The sequence below is a fragment of the Hylaeus volcanicus genome, chromosome 6 (genome assembly GCF_026283585.1).
Source record: "Hylaeus volcanicus isolate JK05 chromosome 6, UHH_iyHylVolc1.0_haploid, whole genome shotgun sequence".
Lineage (NCBI taxonomy): Eukaryota > Metazoa > Arthropoda > Insecta > Hymenoptera > Colletidae > Hylaeus > Hylaeus volcanicus.
The window spans coordinates 21,975,971-21,989,713 of NC_071981.1; the positions used below are offsets into that span (position 1 = coordinate 21,975,971).

General features: G+C 42.1%; 1 long non-coding RNA gene and 1 other non-coding gene across 2 annotated transcripts in view; one reads left to right on the forward strand and one right to left on the reverse strand.

The window, feature by feature from the left end:
* Window positions 1-3,520: 3,520 nt before the first annotated feature.
* LOC128878463 (uncharacterized) overlaps window positions 3,521-13,743 on the reverse strand; it is a 62,470-nt gene continuing 52,247 nt past the window's right edge. Inside the window, exon 5 of the long non-coding RNA XR_008457408.1 lies at window positions 3,521-3,853. This is a non-coding gene — a long non-coding RNA (uncharacterized LOC128878463). The remainder of the gene's footprint in view (window positions 3,854-13,743) is intronic.
* Window positions 12,372-12,444, forward strand: Trnav-cac (transfer RNA valine (anticodon CAC)). Its single transcript has one exon. It is a non-coding gene; the product is annotated as a tRNA-Val (tRNA).

A 13,743-nucleotide genomic window follows, 5' to 3' on the forward strand; every position in this document is an offset into this window, starting at 1 on the left:
TTCCGTCGCTCGGATCCGCGCGAACTCGATCTTCCCGCGGTATTTTTAGCGTCGTCGCAGTTTAGGCTTCCAGTCGGGAAGGGAGGGTTTCGTGCTCGTATCGAGAGGGACGGACCCTCTCGGGGGACACGACAACGTGAAATTTCTCTACGAATCCGAGCATCGTTCGAAACGGAAACTTCCGTTGTTAATCGAGAGCCACGAATGAAGGAATCGATCATGTTCAGAAGCGAACATCTTCTAAGAATTAAAAAAAAAAGCTACGTTCGTTTCAATCATTGGGATAAGTCCTTAGAAATGACCAAAAAGTATCCTAGAAATGACCAAAAATGGAGACGACCAGTTTTTGCACCAAAGTCCTCGGCGCCTCGGTGAATATTCTCTTCGAGGCATCGAAATGTTGATTCATTAGCGTAGACCTTGCTCTTTCAGAAATGTCAAAGAAAGAAACCGTGGACTGTCGGGTCTGACGATCGATGTCACGGGCTTTTCGATATCAAACGGCCGGGGAGCATGTCTTTCGGATGTATCACGTGCCGCACGGTACGTGGCACCATTCAGCTGGAACCACATGTTTTCCTGCGTCCAGCTCGAGGACGTCCAGAACGTGGCCTATCTGCCACCGTATCAAACTCCCGGAAATTCTTGGCGAAACGTTCGTTTCGTGATCGGGCACGCTCGATTCCCACCGAATGTTTCACGTACGCCGTTTCACGTTTTCATATTTCTCAGCGATATACGCGAGTGTTTCAATTGTAAAATACTACGTATGACAAGTCTTCCGTGTATCTACTTTAGAATTGCAAAATAAGCAAGTCGTAGTATAAAACTGATATTCAAGACATTTTGCACGTTTGTCACAGCGAGGTTCGAACAAATGTTGCTCCAAAACTTATTTATTTGTTATTCAGAATTTATTATGACCCGTTCTGGTAATTTCACCGTAACCATTGTACTTTGTACTTCGTATCCTTTTCTTTCCCTTGCCACGAAATAAAATTTCGCTCGTCTTTCGTTCTGGAATCATCGAGACGAAAGGAATGAGAATGTAGTTCGCGGAACGAGTCCTATTCCCCACTGGAACTGAACGATCCAGCGGCGACCATTTTTGGTCGTATCCGTTAGTCCTGCGATTCTTGCTCGAAGTGAATATGTGATCTCATGTGAATAGAAGGCGATGATGGCGACTGTTGTTAGGTTGATTCGGGTATCGTTGTGATAGAATCGGCGAGATGAGTACAGAGTATGAGTATGAGTAGAGATGCTAATGTAGAGATGAGCTGCAGATCCTAAGTTGTTGTTAAATTTTGTAGCTTGAATCATTCACGTCAATATTTTTGTCCCAACTTCTTCGCAAACTGTATTCCCAGCGACTGTGAAAGAATATTTTTAAAAAATACATTCCTCTCGAAAATTCGCAAATCTCAGGCTTCCTTTAGAATCTCCTTTTATACAACCAAGTATCAAACAAATCCTCGTCGAGATACATCCACCGTTGCTTATCCCTCGGTTACCCCACCCAAGCTTTTCGAATCAGTATCCATCTCCAGCACTGAAAAATCGTCGAATTCATCCCCTACCCCTCGACGAAACCGGCAACTCGTACCAACGCGACAATATCTCAAACGCCCTCAACGAACTCCGAGTCAACAGCACCGTCACCGAAAGTCGACGCTTTGTTCGCCGATTGTTTCCACGAAGCAGCGAGCAGACCGAAATCGAGAAGACAACGGATGCAATACGCATATTAAGCCGGTGCAACGCGCCGCAGAACCGATAGTTAGGATAAAGTTGTCAGAATCATCGTCGCGTTCACGGCTCTGTTTACAGTTGGCAAAAAGCGTGGCGACGATAAAGCCGAACCACGATGTCGAATTGTAGTCACGAATTCGGATGGGGGGGAGGGGGGGAGGGGGCGGGCAGGAGAAGAGACAATCCCAGTGTCCGAAATTAGGCTGGTCGATATTTTCTGAAACTTTCTCCGGCCGGGGTGACGTTCGCGCGATTACGCTTTTTCTGCCGGCGCTTTTTCAACGTCTGCACTTCTCGCTGGTCATCGACGACGTTCTTGGCAACCAGCTCGCGAGGCGTTTCGCTGGGTGTCGTAAACCTCCTACGAGTGGGCCATACTTTTGGGGAAATTACGCGGCCACCACTCGGGCAAACAGGACAATCAAGTTTGCATGTTTACAGTCGACGTTCAGCCGTGACGCCTCGCCGCAGGGACCAGGGGTGTCGTTTCGTTCTCAATGTTCTTCGCCTTCGTTTCTTGCTGATCCTCCATTTTTTTTTTAGAAACGTTCCTCGGCCCTCTCTCCATGCACGGTGCAATGAACAAGTAGAAGTGGACAAGTTCGAAATTACGGCGTTCGATTAACCCTAAATATGCCAAGCTGCGGGCAGATACGAGCCAAGGAACTGAAGAGCCCGAGGGCCACCCTTTCCTTTGCTGTATCTGTCACGAACTCAATAAAATTTTCGAAATGCCGCTCTATGGATCAACGGACGATTTGTTACCATCGGCAACGTTTGCCACCAAACCAAACCAGTGGAGTCAATTTGACGCGGGGGTGGACGCGAGCAGCGGTAATCCAGAAAGAAAGAGCGGAAGTTCATTGTCGGGATTCGAGAGACGTCCTCGAGGAAATAAAAGGTCCGAGGGGGGAGGGAAAGTGGACGTTCGGAGAATGATGCTATCTCATTGTCAGAGAATGAAGAGGGTAGAAAATAGAGAAGGTTTCCTGGGGACGATTTTCTCGCTCGTTCGCGCGTGAAATCCTTTACTGTCACCGATAAAATTGAAAGGCGATGTTTGGAAACGGATGGAGGGAGTCGTTCCAAGGATACCATCGAAGCAAATAACTCGAGAATTTCTTCTAATCGTGTAAAAATTAAAGCGAATCGGGTCGCGAGCACTGAAACGCTCGAGGCTGAAAGTTCGACCTTTCCATTCCATCGGAGTCCACGGTCATAAAAACATTTTTTTCTTTCTCGGCGTTAGTTGGTTTTAAAAGAGCAATTTTCCACGTGACGTTAACTTCGATCGCGCTCTTTTGATGGCGGTTCGTGTCCCCTTGCACCGTAAACTAAATGATTTCTTAACGTAGAAGGAAGTTTGTTTGATAGTTAGAGAAAGCTGAAAAGCAATTTTAAATGCAACATGAGCGACTAAAATGGAGGAAAACTATCTACAATATGTATATCTAAATAATTATGGCTCGAAGACATCGTCGAGAGGTGTTTGGCTACGAGTGACAACGTCGTAATAAAATTATACTGTCCTTGCAACAAAAAATAAAAATAACACGTAGTTCTGAAAAGTGAATAAGGAATACTCGAGAACCTCAAGGTCGAAGTATCGTTAGCCTAATGGAAACCCCTCCCTTAGGAGCCGAAAGGGTTAAAAAAAGAAACTTTATTCCCTCGAGTCAAATATGACTCGTGTGCTACCAGTGTTGATGGTTAAAAATTAACCTCACTTACCAAACTATTCTAACTGGTCGTTGGCTCCAGTTTCCCACGGAAAGGTTAGCCTTCTTTGAACAGAAAGAAAGTTCATCCCGCGCATTATTGGCCATTCCAGCGACGGCGGAGTCGTTGTCAGCCACGAAGAAGTTGGCATCGCGGAGGTGGCTGAGCGATGGCGGGAAAAGTATGTAATCTCTTTACTTTCACCGAGTCCGACAGTGAGAGTGGACTATCTCCAGCAGCCAGGGAGGACTCTTCCTCGGAGGATAATCATGATCCACTCTCGACTGATATAAAGAGCGTGATGGCGCGTCCCTCGTGTCTCTCGGATGACCCAGATTGGCCTCGTTTGCGGCCACGCTCGACGCTCGCAGGAAAAAATGGCCTGAAACCATAGAGAGATTAGGATCGAGGATCGATTGGCCTGTACGATGGAATTAGAGACGTCATGGTTCGATACGTTTTGTTTGGACACAGATGAAAGTGATTATGGAAGTCGTTGTTTCTTAAATTATTTACATAGTTTACATACAAAAGGAATACTATAGTAATATCATCAGAAGAATTTACTCGAATAAAATATGTCAAATATGATAAAAGAGAGTTTTTTTTAGAATGCCATTACTTCGTGTTTTCTTGCATTAATTGTTTACATGTACACCACAGTTGCATCCCAATATATCTTAAATATATTTATTTAACAATACGTAGGTCCTTAATGAAAAGTGTACCATTTATGGTAAATAAGAATCGTTTTCGCAAATACAAAAGTATTTGTTCTGAATAATTCGAATACCAAATTTTGTGGAAGACGGTCGCCAAGTATTTAAGCCACCGAATCGTTTGAAAGTAAATGTAGCACAAAATAATAGGCAGCATGAAACAAAGGGTCAAGTGGCTAACCTCATTAATTGGAGCAAGGCCCATAAAGCTAATTAAAGTCAATTCCACGTCCTACGGTACAACCTTTTATTTTTCATCTTTCTCTCCGCGTTGGGGCCGAGCTATTTCCAATTTGATTATGGAGTATAAGAACGCCAAAGGAACCTAAAAACAGCACGTGTGGCCGTAATTAATGCGGTGTCCTTGACACGTGGTCTGGTTACCCATGGCGAGTCAATGCCAGAATAATTACCGACGGGAAGCTACATCAACCAAATGGGCTCGCATCGAGCGATTCCATCGTTCTTACCAAATATCAATATGGAGCGTGGCTTATCTTCCTCGCTGATAAAACAACAAATTCGTCGAAATAATCGCAAATGTTCGACCCTCGCAACGAAACAGACTTTTATTTGCGTTATGGATGACGAATAAAAGCTCTAGCTAAGATCGATTCGTTACATTTATTCGAATAATAGATAATTATTAGAAATACTGCACAACGATTTATTCATCACGTTTACTTTATCCAAAATTTATTCAGATAAACGCGAAGCCTAGTTCGATGATTGTATAATTACAATAGTAATTTTATTATTAGTTACTCGTGCTTCATCTAAATGAGAATTTTACTCATCCGCTCAGAGGAATAACGGAGCTCTGCTGCCAACTGAAAGCGACTTAATCAGTATTACGGACTATGATTTCACTCGCGGGAAGAGCAACTTTCGACTTCGTTTCACGACCAGAACAACTTCGGAGAACATAAATGTATATAAAATGTACATTCATCGAAAGTAAATCGTGGCGTAGAAGTAGAGTAGGAAATGAAATCGTCATTCACGTGCCATTGCAAGACGTTTATTCATTTATCATTCCTTGGCGAAACTCTCGGGAAAGGATGCAATTATGTGTGTTTTATTGATCACTGAAAATTTGTATACCTCGTGGATTGCTTTCTCCGATGCCACAGAAGGGGGTCAATTGGATTTGATTCGCGGCAGACACGATTAATCACAATTACTATAATGAAAGTAAATTTTCCTTCGATTGCATAATCGTTTTCAGAGTTAACAACTTTATTCTCGACATCGACATTCGGATGGTGTAACGAACGTCTAACTTGAAATTTTCCCAATCGGTACTTGATTTACTCTGAATTTCAAGTTTTAGACTAATTCGCCAATTTCAATTAGGGAAAGTATTTCAGGTTTCGAGACACGCGAACGAAACGAATTCCTTCCCAATTACTTCCGAGTAATTGTAATTATCCTGACGCTGGTTTGGCACGGTAAACCAAGACTCGTGCCAAAGATTTGCAGTGGTCTTCGAAACGAGACTCAACGTCGATCGTGGACAGATATCATTTTTCGTGGCCACAGAACTCGAGACAAACAAATTCTTGTTTATCTCGAATACTTGAACCCAATCTGCCATTGAAACCTTGGCCGAGGCGAATGCTAACGAAACGATTCGTCAAAAGTGGAGAATACTTCTACGAGCACTCGAAGATTACATACTCTATCGCCGGAGCTTTGTACTTTGTTCTTTTCTTTCAAATTAATCGCAGTCCAGAAAGAGCGAATTAAGTAACTGCTGTGTAGTAAACTGAGGATTATATTCAGGTACTTGTACGAAATAACAGGTGGGTGTCGCATCGATCACGTATATTTCGCATGATGCTTTGTTCCTAATCGTGGATCCTTCTGAAACTAAATTCTTTCGTGTTGAAAAAGAATTTTAACGAGACTCGCGTTATTCATCTGATCGATGATGGCAGACTGGTAATCAGAGTGTCGACAAAATATCTTTCGCAATTGGATAATGCACGATCAATGAATCTATTTGAATCACCGGTGGAAACCTTCGCCTAGATTGAAAATACGTTGCATAACAATTCATCAGGTATCGATCAGATTTCTGTTATTGGCTAAATACACGCTGTCTCCTGAAAAGAGTCATTAATCGAACCGATATTACTAAATTGTCGTATCTTTTATCTAATTCCTTACCAGTTAAAATTTCTTTTTACCAGCAGAAGCAATACGTGCCTGAGCATCTCTCAGATTTCTCGTTAATTGTTTTCGCGTTTTTGTTAAAAATGTAAACAAAATTTAAGCCTCGACGATACAGCCACTCCGAGGTCATGTGTCATATTGCCGATAAATTAAATCTGAAGATAATTGGGTACAAGTGCACGGTACAACGTTTACAATTATTAGTTCCAATTAAGAGAATAATTAGATACATAGTTGAATACATCTTGTTCTTATTAGAATATTATGAACACTTTGGAGAGGCTCATTTAAAAGACCGATACAGTCTTCCTTTCTATAAATTGAATTTATTGAATTCTTTCTTTCCTATCACCGCGTCGAGTAAGCAAGGACTGCTCCAAAATGTAAACATTGTCGTTTGGTAAACAAAATTGATCCACTTGTTCTGCACAGCGGCAACACGTTCCCAAAAGCATCGTTACCCGCCAATAGCACGACTCATTATCCGACTTTGAAACATCGACAATGGGACACTCCCTGACAGACCTGTCAGACAATTTCAGAGACGCTACGTTACGCGTCGCTCACGTGGTGCACGTGGTGGCGGCTCCCGCTTTCACAATATGGCGACGGTGGCGGCCAGTGACCTCACCTCACGCTCGTTTACAGGTTGTGTAACACAGTCGAAACAATATGTAGGTCGCGTCTAGTTGTCCCGATTTGTCGCCATTGCTCGCGAGACTGATTACGTCAACCTCTGACGCCCAAAAAGAAAAAGAAAAAACTGTTAACCGTCCGCCTAGAGAAACTCTACCTTCGCCACGCTGCAACCCTTCTCTTCCTCCAAACCAAACGTTTTCGCAATCGCGAAGAGGAGATTTTACCGTTTTCTGTGTCCCCTGGAGCAGTGGAATTAATTACGAAGATTAAGTTACGCGTTCCAATGAATAATAAGTGTACGTTCTTTCTCCTAATTCTCGAATATTTTGATAATTAGGGCAATTTATCTAAGGACAGCGGAATTATCGAACAATGCCCCTGAAACGGTGATGGCCAGATAAATGTTTTCGCCGTTAATCGCAGGGAACACGTGTAACCATATTAGCAGCGACACGACTTGTTGATAATAAACGTGATGACCTTGCCGTGCGTAGAATTGATAAGAATTGTAATTCACGTATCACGGCCTTGCGCATATTTACGCCTCGCAAGACCTTGACGGCATTAACTGGCAACAATTATTTCTCGAAATTTCTCGTGATTCATTTCGAATCGATAACTCCCCACTTTTTCGACAAATTGCTCTCGAGGCTCGAGCTTTGGTCGCAACACCTGATCTCAATCTTCCTCGTTAACTTCCGCGGACAAATAAAATCGAGACGACCGCTCGAGCAGTTAAGCGACTGTGAAACAAGTAGCATCGGTAGAGATGCAGTAGGATGTTCCGAAAGTCATCCTAGTCGACTGGTAGCATTGATTCTTCCTAGCAGAAAATGGCGTAAAATAATTCAACTTTGACGTAATTTAATAAGTGCCTTTTGGTAACTCAACGTTCGTAAAAATTGGAATTCAAGTGAAAATTACAATTTTTATTTTGCAAGACCTAAGTTTATTATTGCACTCGTCAATGCTAATCTACATTGATATAATAAACATTGCATTTATCCAAGGAAATCAATTACATCATACCAATATCGCACTTTCAGGTTTATATTTTATATTTCTATTATTTTTTCCAATAACTATATATTACTTTATCTTTTCGACATATTTTTACATAATAGGATCGTTTAACGTTTCAAGTATCCAACAGCAATGCTCGTGCTACGCAATTTTATATTCATTCTCCCCTAAGATAAACGTTCGTCTTCCACTAATTACATCTTTCAACGAATTATACGTGCAATTACGATCTATAATTTATATCCACGTGTTCATCGTTTGTTCAGCAATCATAATCCGGGATTACATCTTCGCGAACGGTGCTCCCTGGCGCAATACAAATGGCGTCTGTTAGTTATGGTCGTACCATCGATAACCAGCGTCCGTAAACAAGAGTTTTTTGATTTCACCACGGGACAAAGGGGGCCCGTTACAATGAAGCTAAATAGTCGCAGGCCCGTTCGAGCGGAGAAAGTTGACCGCTCATCTTCCTGGATCGGCGGTGTCGTTGATCCAAGAAGCGGCGCACGCTCGCCGCGGTCGGTGCTAGCAAAGAAAAGTAAGAGTCTCGAAGAAAGTGCACGAACCACCACGACGAAGTTTTGCTCTGACCCAGTAGCATCTGCGAACTTTTACGAAAGGGGGCCAGTCGTAAAGTCGAGGTGTCGCAACAGCCACGGGGGCCCCTCCGCCGTTCGCATCGATAGAACTCGAGTAATTGAGGCGTGGGTGACCCGCTGACCCCGCCGAGCAGGAGAGAGTGGCCTGTGAAACTCGACGCTATCTAGACGCTCTTCATCTTCCTGGATCTCAGCGACTACGGAGCACGGCGTGAAAAGCCATCGGGATAGCCTGAATTTCACCTAATCCGCCGCTTTGATCGGTGAATCGGCGAAGCGATCGGGACGAGGCTATTCGTTCTGGCTGAATTATGGGCTAGGGCGCAGGGAATCTTGGAAAATTTCATTTTACGCAACATTGCATCGTTGAAATGGGAATAACTTCTCTGTTGGAAGATAGAATTTAGACCCGTTGGTATTATTGGAATATTTCTCGCACTGTTTATTATTGACGAAGATATTAAATAGCAAATTCGTAGTAAGAGACCTGACGAGATGGATTTGCGCCGACCCCAAAGTGTTAAATGGGAACGCGCGAAACTGACAACACAGATGGAGGTTACAGAGTGAAAGACTACACCAGCGAAACCGAAAGTTCTGCCAGTCGCTCCACTTTCCATTACGGGCGCATGGATAATTGGGTCGAGCCTTTTCCGTAGGACACCCGTGCTGTGTGGTCCACCGATTCCTAGGCGACTAGAGTCACTAAGCAGCTGGCCACTCGAAAAGAAGCCTCTATATACAATGAATTCTAGTAGAAAATTACCGAACTAACGAAAAGCACAGTTATAAGCAAGTTGATAGAGATTGTCGACAATATTTTATTGTAAAATTTCTTTTGACCATAATACGTACTTAAAAAATCGTATAAGATTGAAAGTAATCATACAAACCGAATTGTGTGAACGACTTTTCACACGATGAAAAATGCGAGGTTTAGTAGGATCAGAGTCGAACGAGATCTTTCTTCCTTGTTTGAAGATCGGAGCGGTACGAGGAAATGTTAAGGGGGCTCCTTTACTTTATAAAAATAGGGTTGGTTACGAGATGACTGGTTGATTCGCAGCTTTCCTATATTTCACTATGATTGCGAGTTCAGACAATCGGACGATGCAATATGCAATAGAGTGTACACGATGCAACGTGCCGCGGCTAACGACCGGCCAGATCGTTGCTCCAACCAGGAAATGAATCGAACCGCCGTGGAGTTGTACGTATTTCACGCGATCGTGGCTGCGGAAAGTGTGTCGCCCCTTAAATGGGAAAAGTACAATGCCGTTAACGTTCTTCAGACTCGTTAACGTCGAAAGTCACACGGAGGATCTGCCTTAAACACTGATCAATGGGCCAACGATTGAAACTCTTGTTTCTATATCCGTTGCACGGCTGGGACAGAGATCTTTAGTCGATGTTTTATTTAAATAATGTTTTTACGTTATTTTTACGTTTATCAATACCTCTGTCTATTACTCGAAAACTGTGAATAATATAAACATCAAAATATAACTCGTGGTACTTTTTTTCAACGAACGACGAATACAATTATTTTATTTAAAATTTTCAGAAATTTATGTTAAGAACATCCTGTGCAACACTTCGTAGACAAGTCATGGATCGATCGGAGCAAAGATTAAGTAGGAGGAGGAAGGAGGGTTGCGAGGCAAACGAAGATGATTAATGGATGCCAAATCAGAACCAGAAATGAGATTAACGATGTGGAAATGCTGAACTGAAATTAATGAAGTAATACTTCTATGATATAACGCATTGTCTTCTTCGAAAACGGTAACGTAGAATGAAAAATAAATGATCGCTACCGTCACGTTCGATAGTTTGATTTACAACGTCGATCTGACGGGTAAATAAAACATTCGATCGATGCCAGATGCAACTCAATTAGTGAAATAGGTGTAATTTATGTTTAATTCGCGTAACAAGTGCACACAGGGAAGTTAATATTTGAGCCTATAAATCATGCACTAATTACATTTGTTGTCTGCGATGTGGCATTAGTAACTTTGTGCGAGTTAGAAACAAACTTTCTATTCGAAGATGGATTGACACTGATGCAATTTAATTAAACAGTTTCGTCACGTGCTCGAGCATTCTGTTAAATGGTTAAAGTGTAGCCACAAATAATAGACACACATATTGTATTTTGGAAATTTTATTACGATGATTACTAGAATGAGGAATAATTTCAGAAAATATCTAAAGACGATGTTCGAAAACTCAAAGTACTCGACACAGCAACAAAAACAGCAATGTTACATTTTTCCACCGCGTTCGCAATAAAAATGTATGATTTTAACGAGCGATAGATGTTGGAGGCTCGCACGCGTGCTCGACTATCGCGAATTACACGGAACGTTGCATTCTAAGCAAGATCATGATAGGTGCAGCAACAGTGCACTTTCTCCCTAGTAAAAGTAAAAGTTTCGCCAGCGTCTACTGCGACAACGCGGTGCAACAACGAGTTTAGCAAGTCTGTCGGTTGAACCACGGCTTTCTATTATTGCAAGAACGTCAACCTCTCGCTGCAGCTTTTCATTACGGGGGCAGGATCGCGTTGCTCCGGCTTTCGATTATGCTAAAATCGACCACCGTTTCGCTGGTCTGACATTACGCCAATCCACGAAGCCCACCTCGAATCCTATCCTTTGCAACCTGACAATCTCGCACTGTAGCAATTTCAGCGTATTTCAGACGGGAAACACAGCCCGACGATCATCCTAAACGTCTCGCGGCTTGAAATTAGCTCAACCGGTGGTCCGCCTCGTGATTTGCACGGTATCAAGAGTCAGCTGTGAATTCGAAGTTGATTCTCACCGTAAAAAGTACACCGTTTGATATCGTTAGAGCATCATTCAAAATAGATAACCTGTGATTTGAAAAATGTTCGTTTGTGGACGAGCCAGAACTTCCAAAGGCATTTTTATCGTAGAGAAAAAGAGAAAGGACTGTCAATTTCTGGTTCCGGGTGATTTGAGAGGAATTGTACGGGGAGAGAAGATCATGAGAGTTGAACTTAGGTCATCTTGTGATTCATAATTATTACTACTGAAATTGAAATGAAGAATTTATTAGTAAAGGTAGCAGCAATCGATTGGTTAGATTTTATGGAATAAATACTTTGAATTCTTGAAATTGAACGAATTGCTGACTTCCACGAAGAAGAAAACTGATCGATCAGTATCCTGCAGAGAACAAACAACGGTATTTCCAGAAAGCTTCGAACAAAGGATCACGCATCGGATCCGATAGCGCAGGTCAGTTCTATTTACGTCCGAATTCCACTTTTTCCCGCGAAACTGGGACCAACGAATCGTCAAATTCGTGCAAAACAACGTGATCAGAATGTGAGCAGGAATTTGCATAAATTTGATTCCCGGGCATTTTGTGCGTCAGTTTGCCAAAAAACAATTTTACGATAATTGCACAGTTATCGAACATTCGCAAAGATTCAAAAATACATGCTGAAAAAATCACGGTAGAATTTTTATGCGCGCATACTGCTAATATAAACGAATAGAAAATCTCAGACAAGCAATAAGTGATGTATTGCTATCAAAATTTAGAGCGAAGAAAAATTTCGAAGAATATTCTTTCTATTTCCACTGTTTTTTATAGCTCTTTGTTTTTATATTATACTCCAATTTTCTATCGAATTATTATATTAATTCAAATTTACGTTCAACTAGTCTAAAGGATCTGATTCGTAAGAAACGATGTGGTTTTCAACGTTTCCGTAGTGTAGTGGTTATCACGTGTGCTTCACACGCACAAGGTCCCCGGTTCGATCCCGGGCGGAAACATGATTGTTTTTTTTTCCATGAATCACTAATTATTCATTGTACGATTTAATACAACTATTAATTTCACACTTCCAAGCAACGGACTGAAAATTACATCAGAGAAATGCATTTCGACCATCAAACTCATATTTTTACTTGCAGAGTGTATCTAACAACTTTTTAACGCATAACATTCTGCTGCGTGAAAAACAAAATTTCCTTAGGAACAACATCTACTCTACTGACTTGTTTGCATGTATATATATATATATATATAAATTTGTGTACTCCTATTATATTCTTTCAAATACCCAACCCAGCAAAATAAAAATTTCAATTCAGTCGTAATAATTACATACTCTCAGGAGTACTCATTTATATATCGAAACTTGTAAAAGTAAAGATTTTAATTGTAATTCTAATAATTGAAACTTAAGACGCGACCCGAGTCGGAAAACTAAATCGTTACGATAAACAAAGCTTTAGCGTTAAAGCTGTCCGTGATCTTTTCTGAAAAAAACGAAAACGAGTTTGCCATTCGCTGGCATACTCGGCCGTCGCGCGTCGTTTAAAACTGTGTGGGGGGGGGGGGAGGCTACAAAAGGAACGAGGGGGTTGGCGGACACCTGTCCAAAAGATTCCTAGAGGACGGTCCCCGCAAAACGACGAAACTCCGTTTGCAAAATTCCTCGTAGGGACGTAGGTGACTCCCAGTGAGGACAGTCTTTGTGTTGCAAGAGAGGATGCGTCCGTGGCATGGGGCCGCTGGAGTCAGGGTATGGCGAAACGGGCTGTCTCAAGGACGGTTAGGCACAAGGGCAGCTTCAGTCTAGCCTGAACTCGACCGCGCCCTTCGAGGTCGTGCCATCTCGTTCCCACACGACCAGCTTTATTTCCTTTTCTGCTCGTGGCTTTATTAATTGCCTGTTAACTGTCCTTATTTTCTTATGCAGCTCGCTGCTTCAATTGAAAGTAATTCGAGCGTCCATCCCTTTTGTTTCGTGGCTTCGGAAAATAACCAGGCCGATACTCGTCGCGTCAGATTTTTAGCATAGCCTCGTCTGATATTCGTGGAACATCTGGCAGACGACAATTTTTTTTTTTTTGAATTATTGAAAATTACACAGGTTATATTCACGCATTCGACTTTGCCATAAATAATGGAGGATATAGTAGACATTGACAAGAGCATTATTTTGAAGGACAACGGTATCTACTTTCTACTCGGAAGCACTATTTTGACCACGTTATCTACTCCTTCGCTCAATCGCTATCTGCCGAAAGACCTTCGAATGGAAAGTACTTTGAGTTAATTACAGA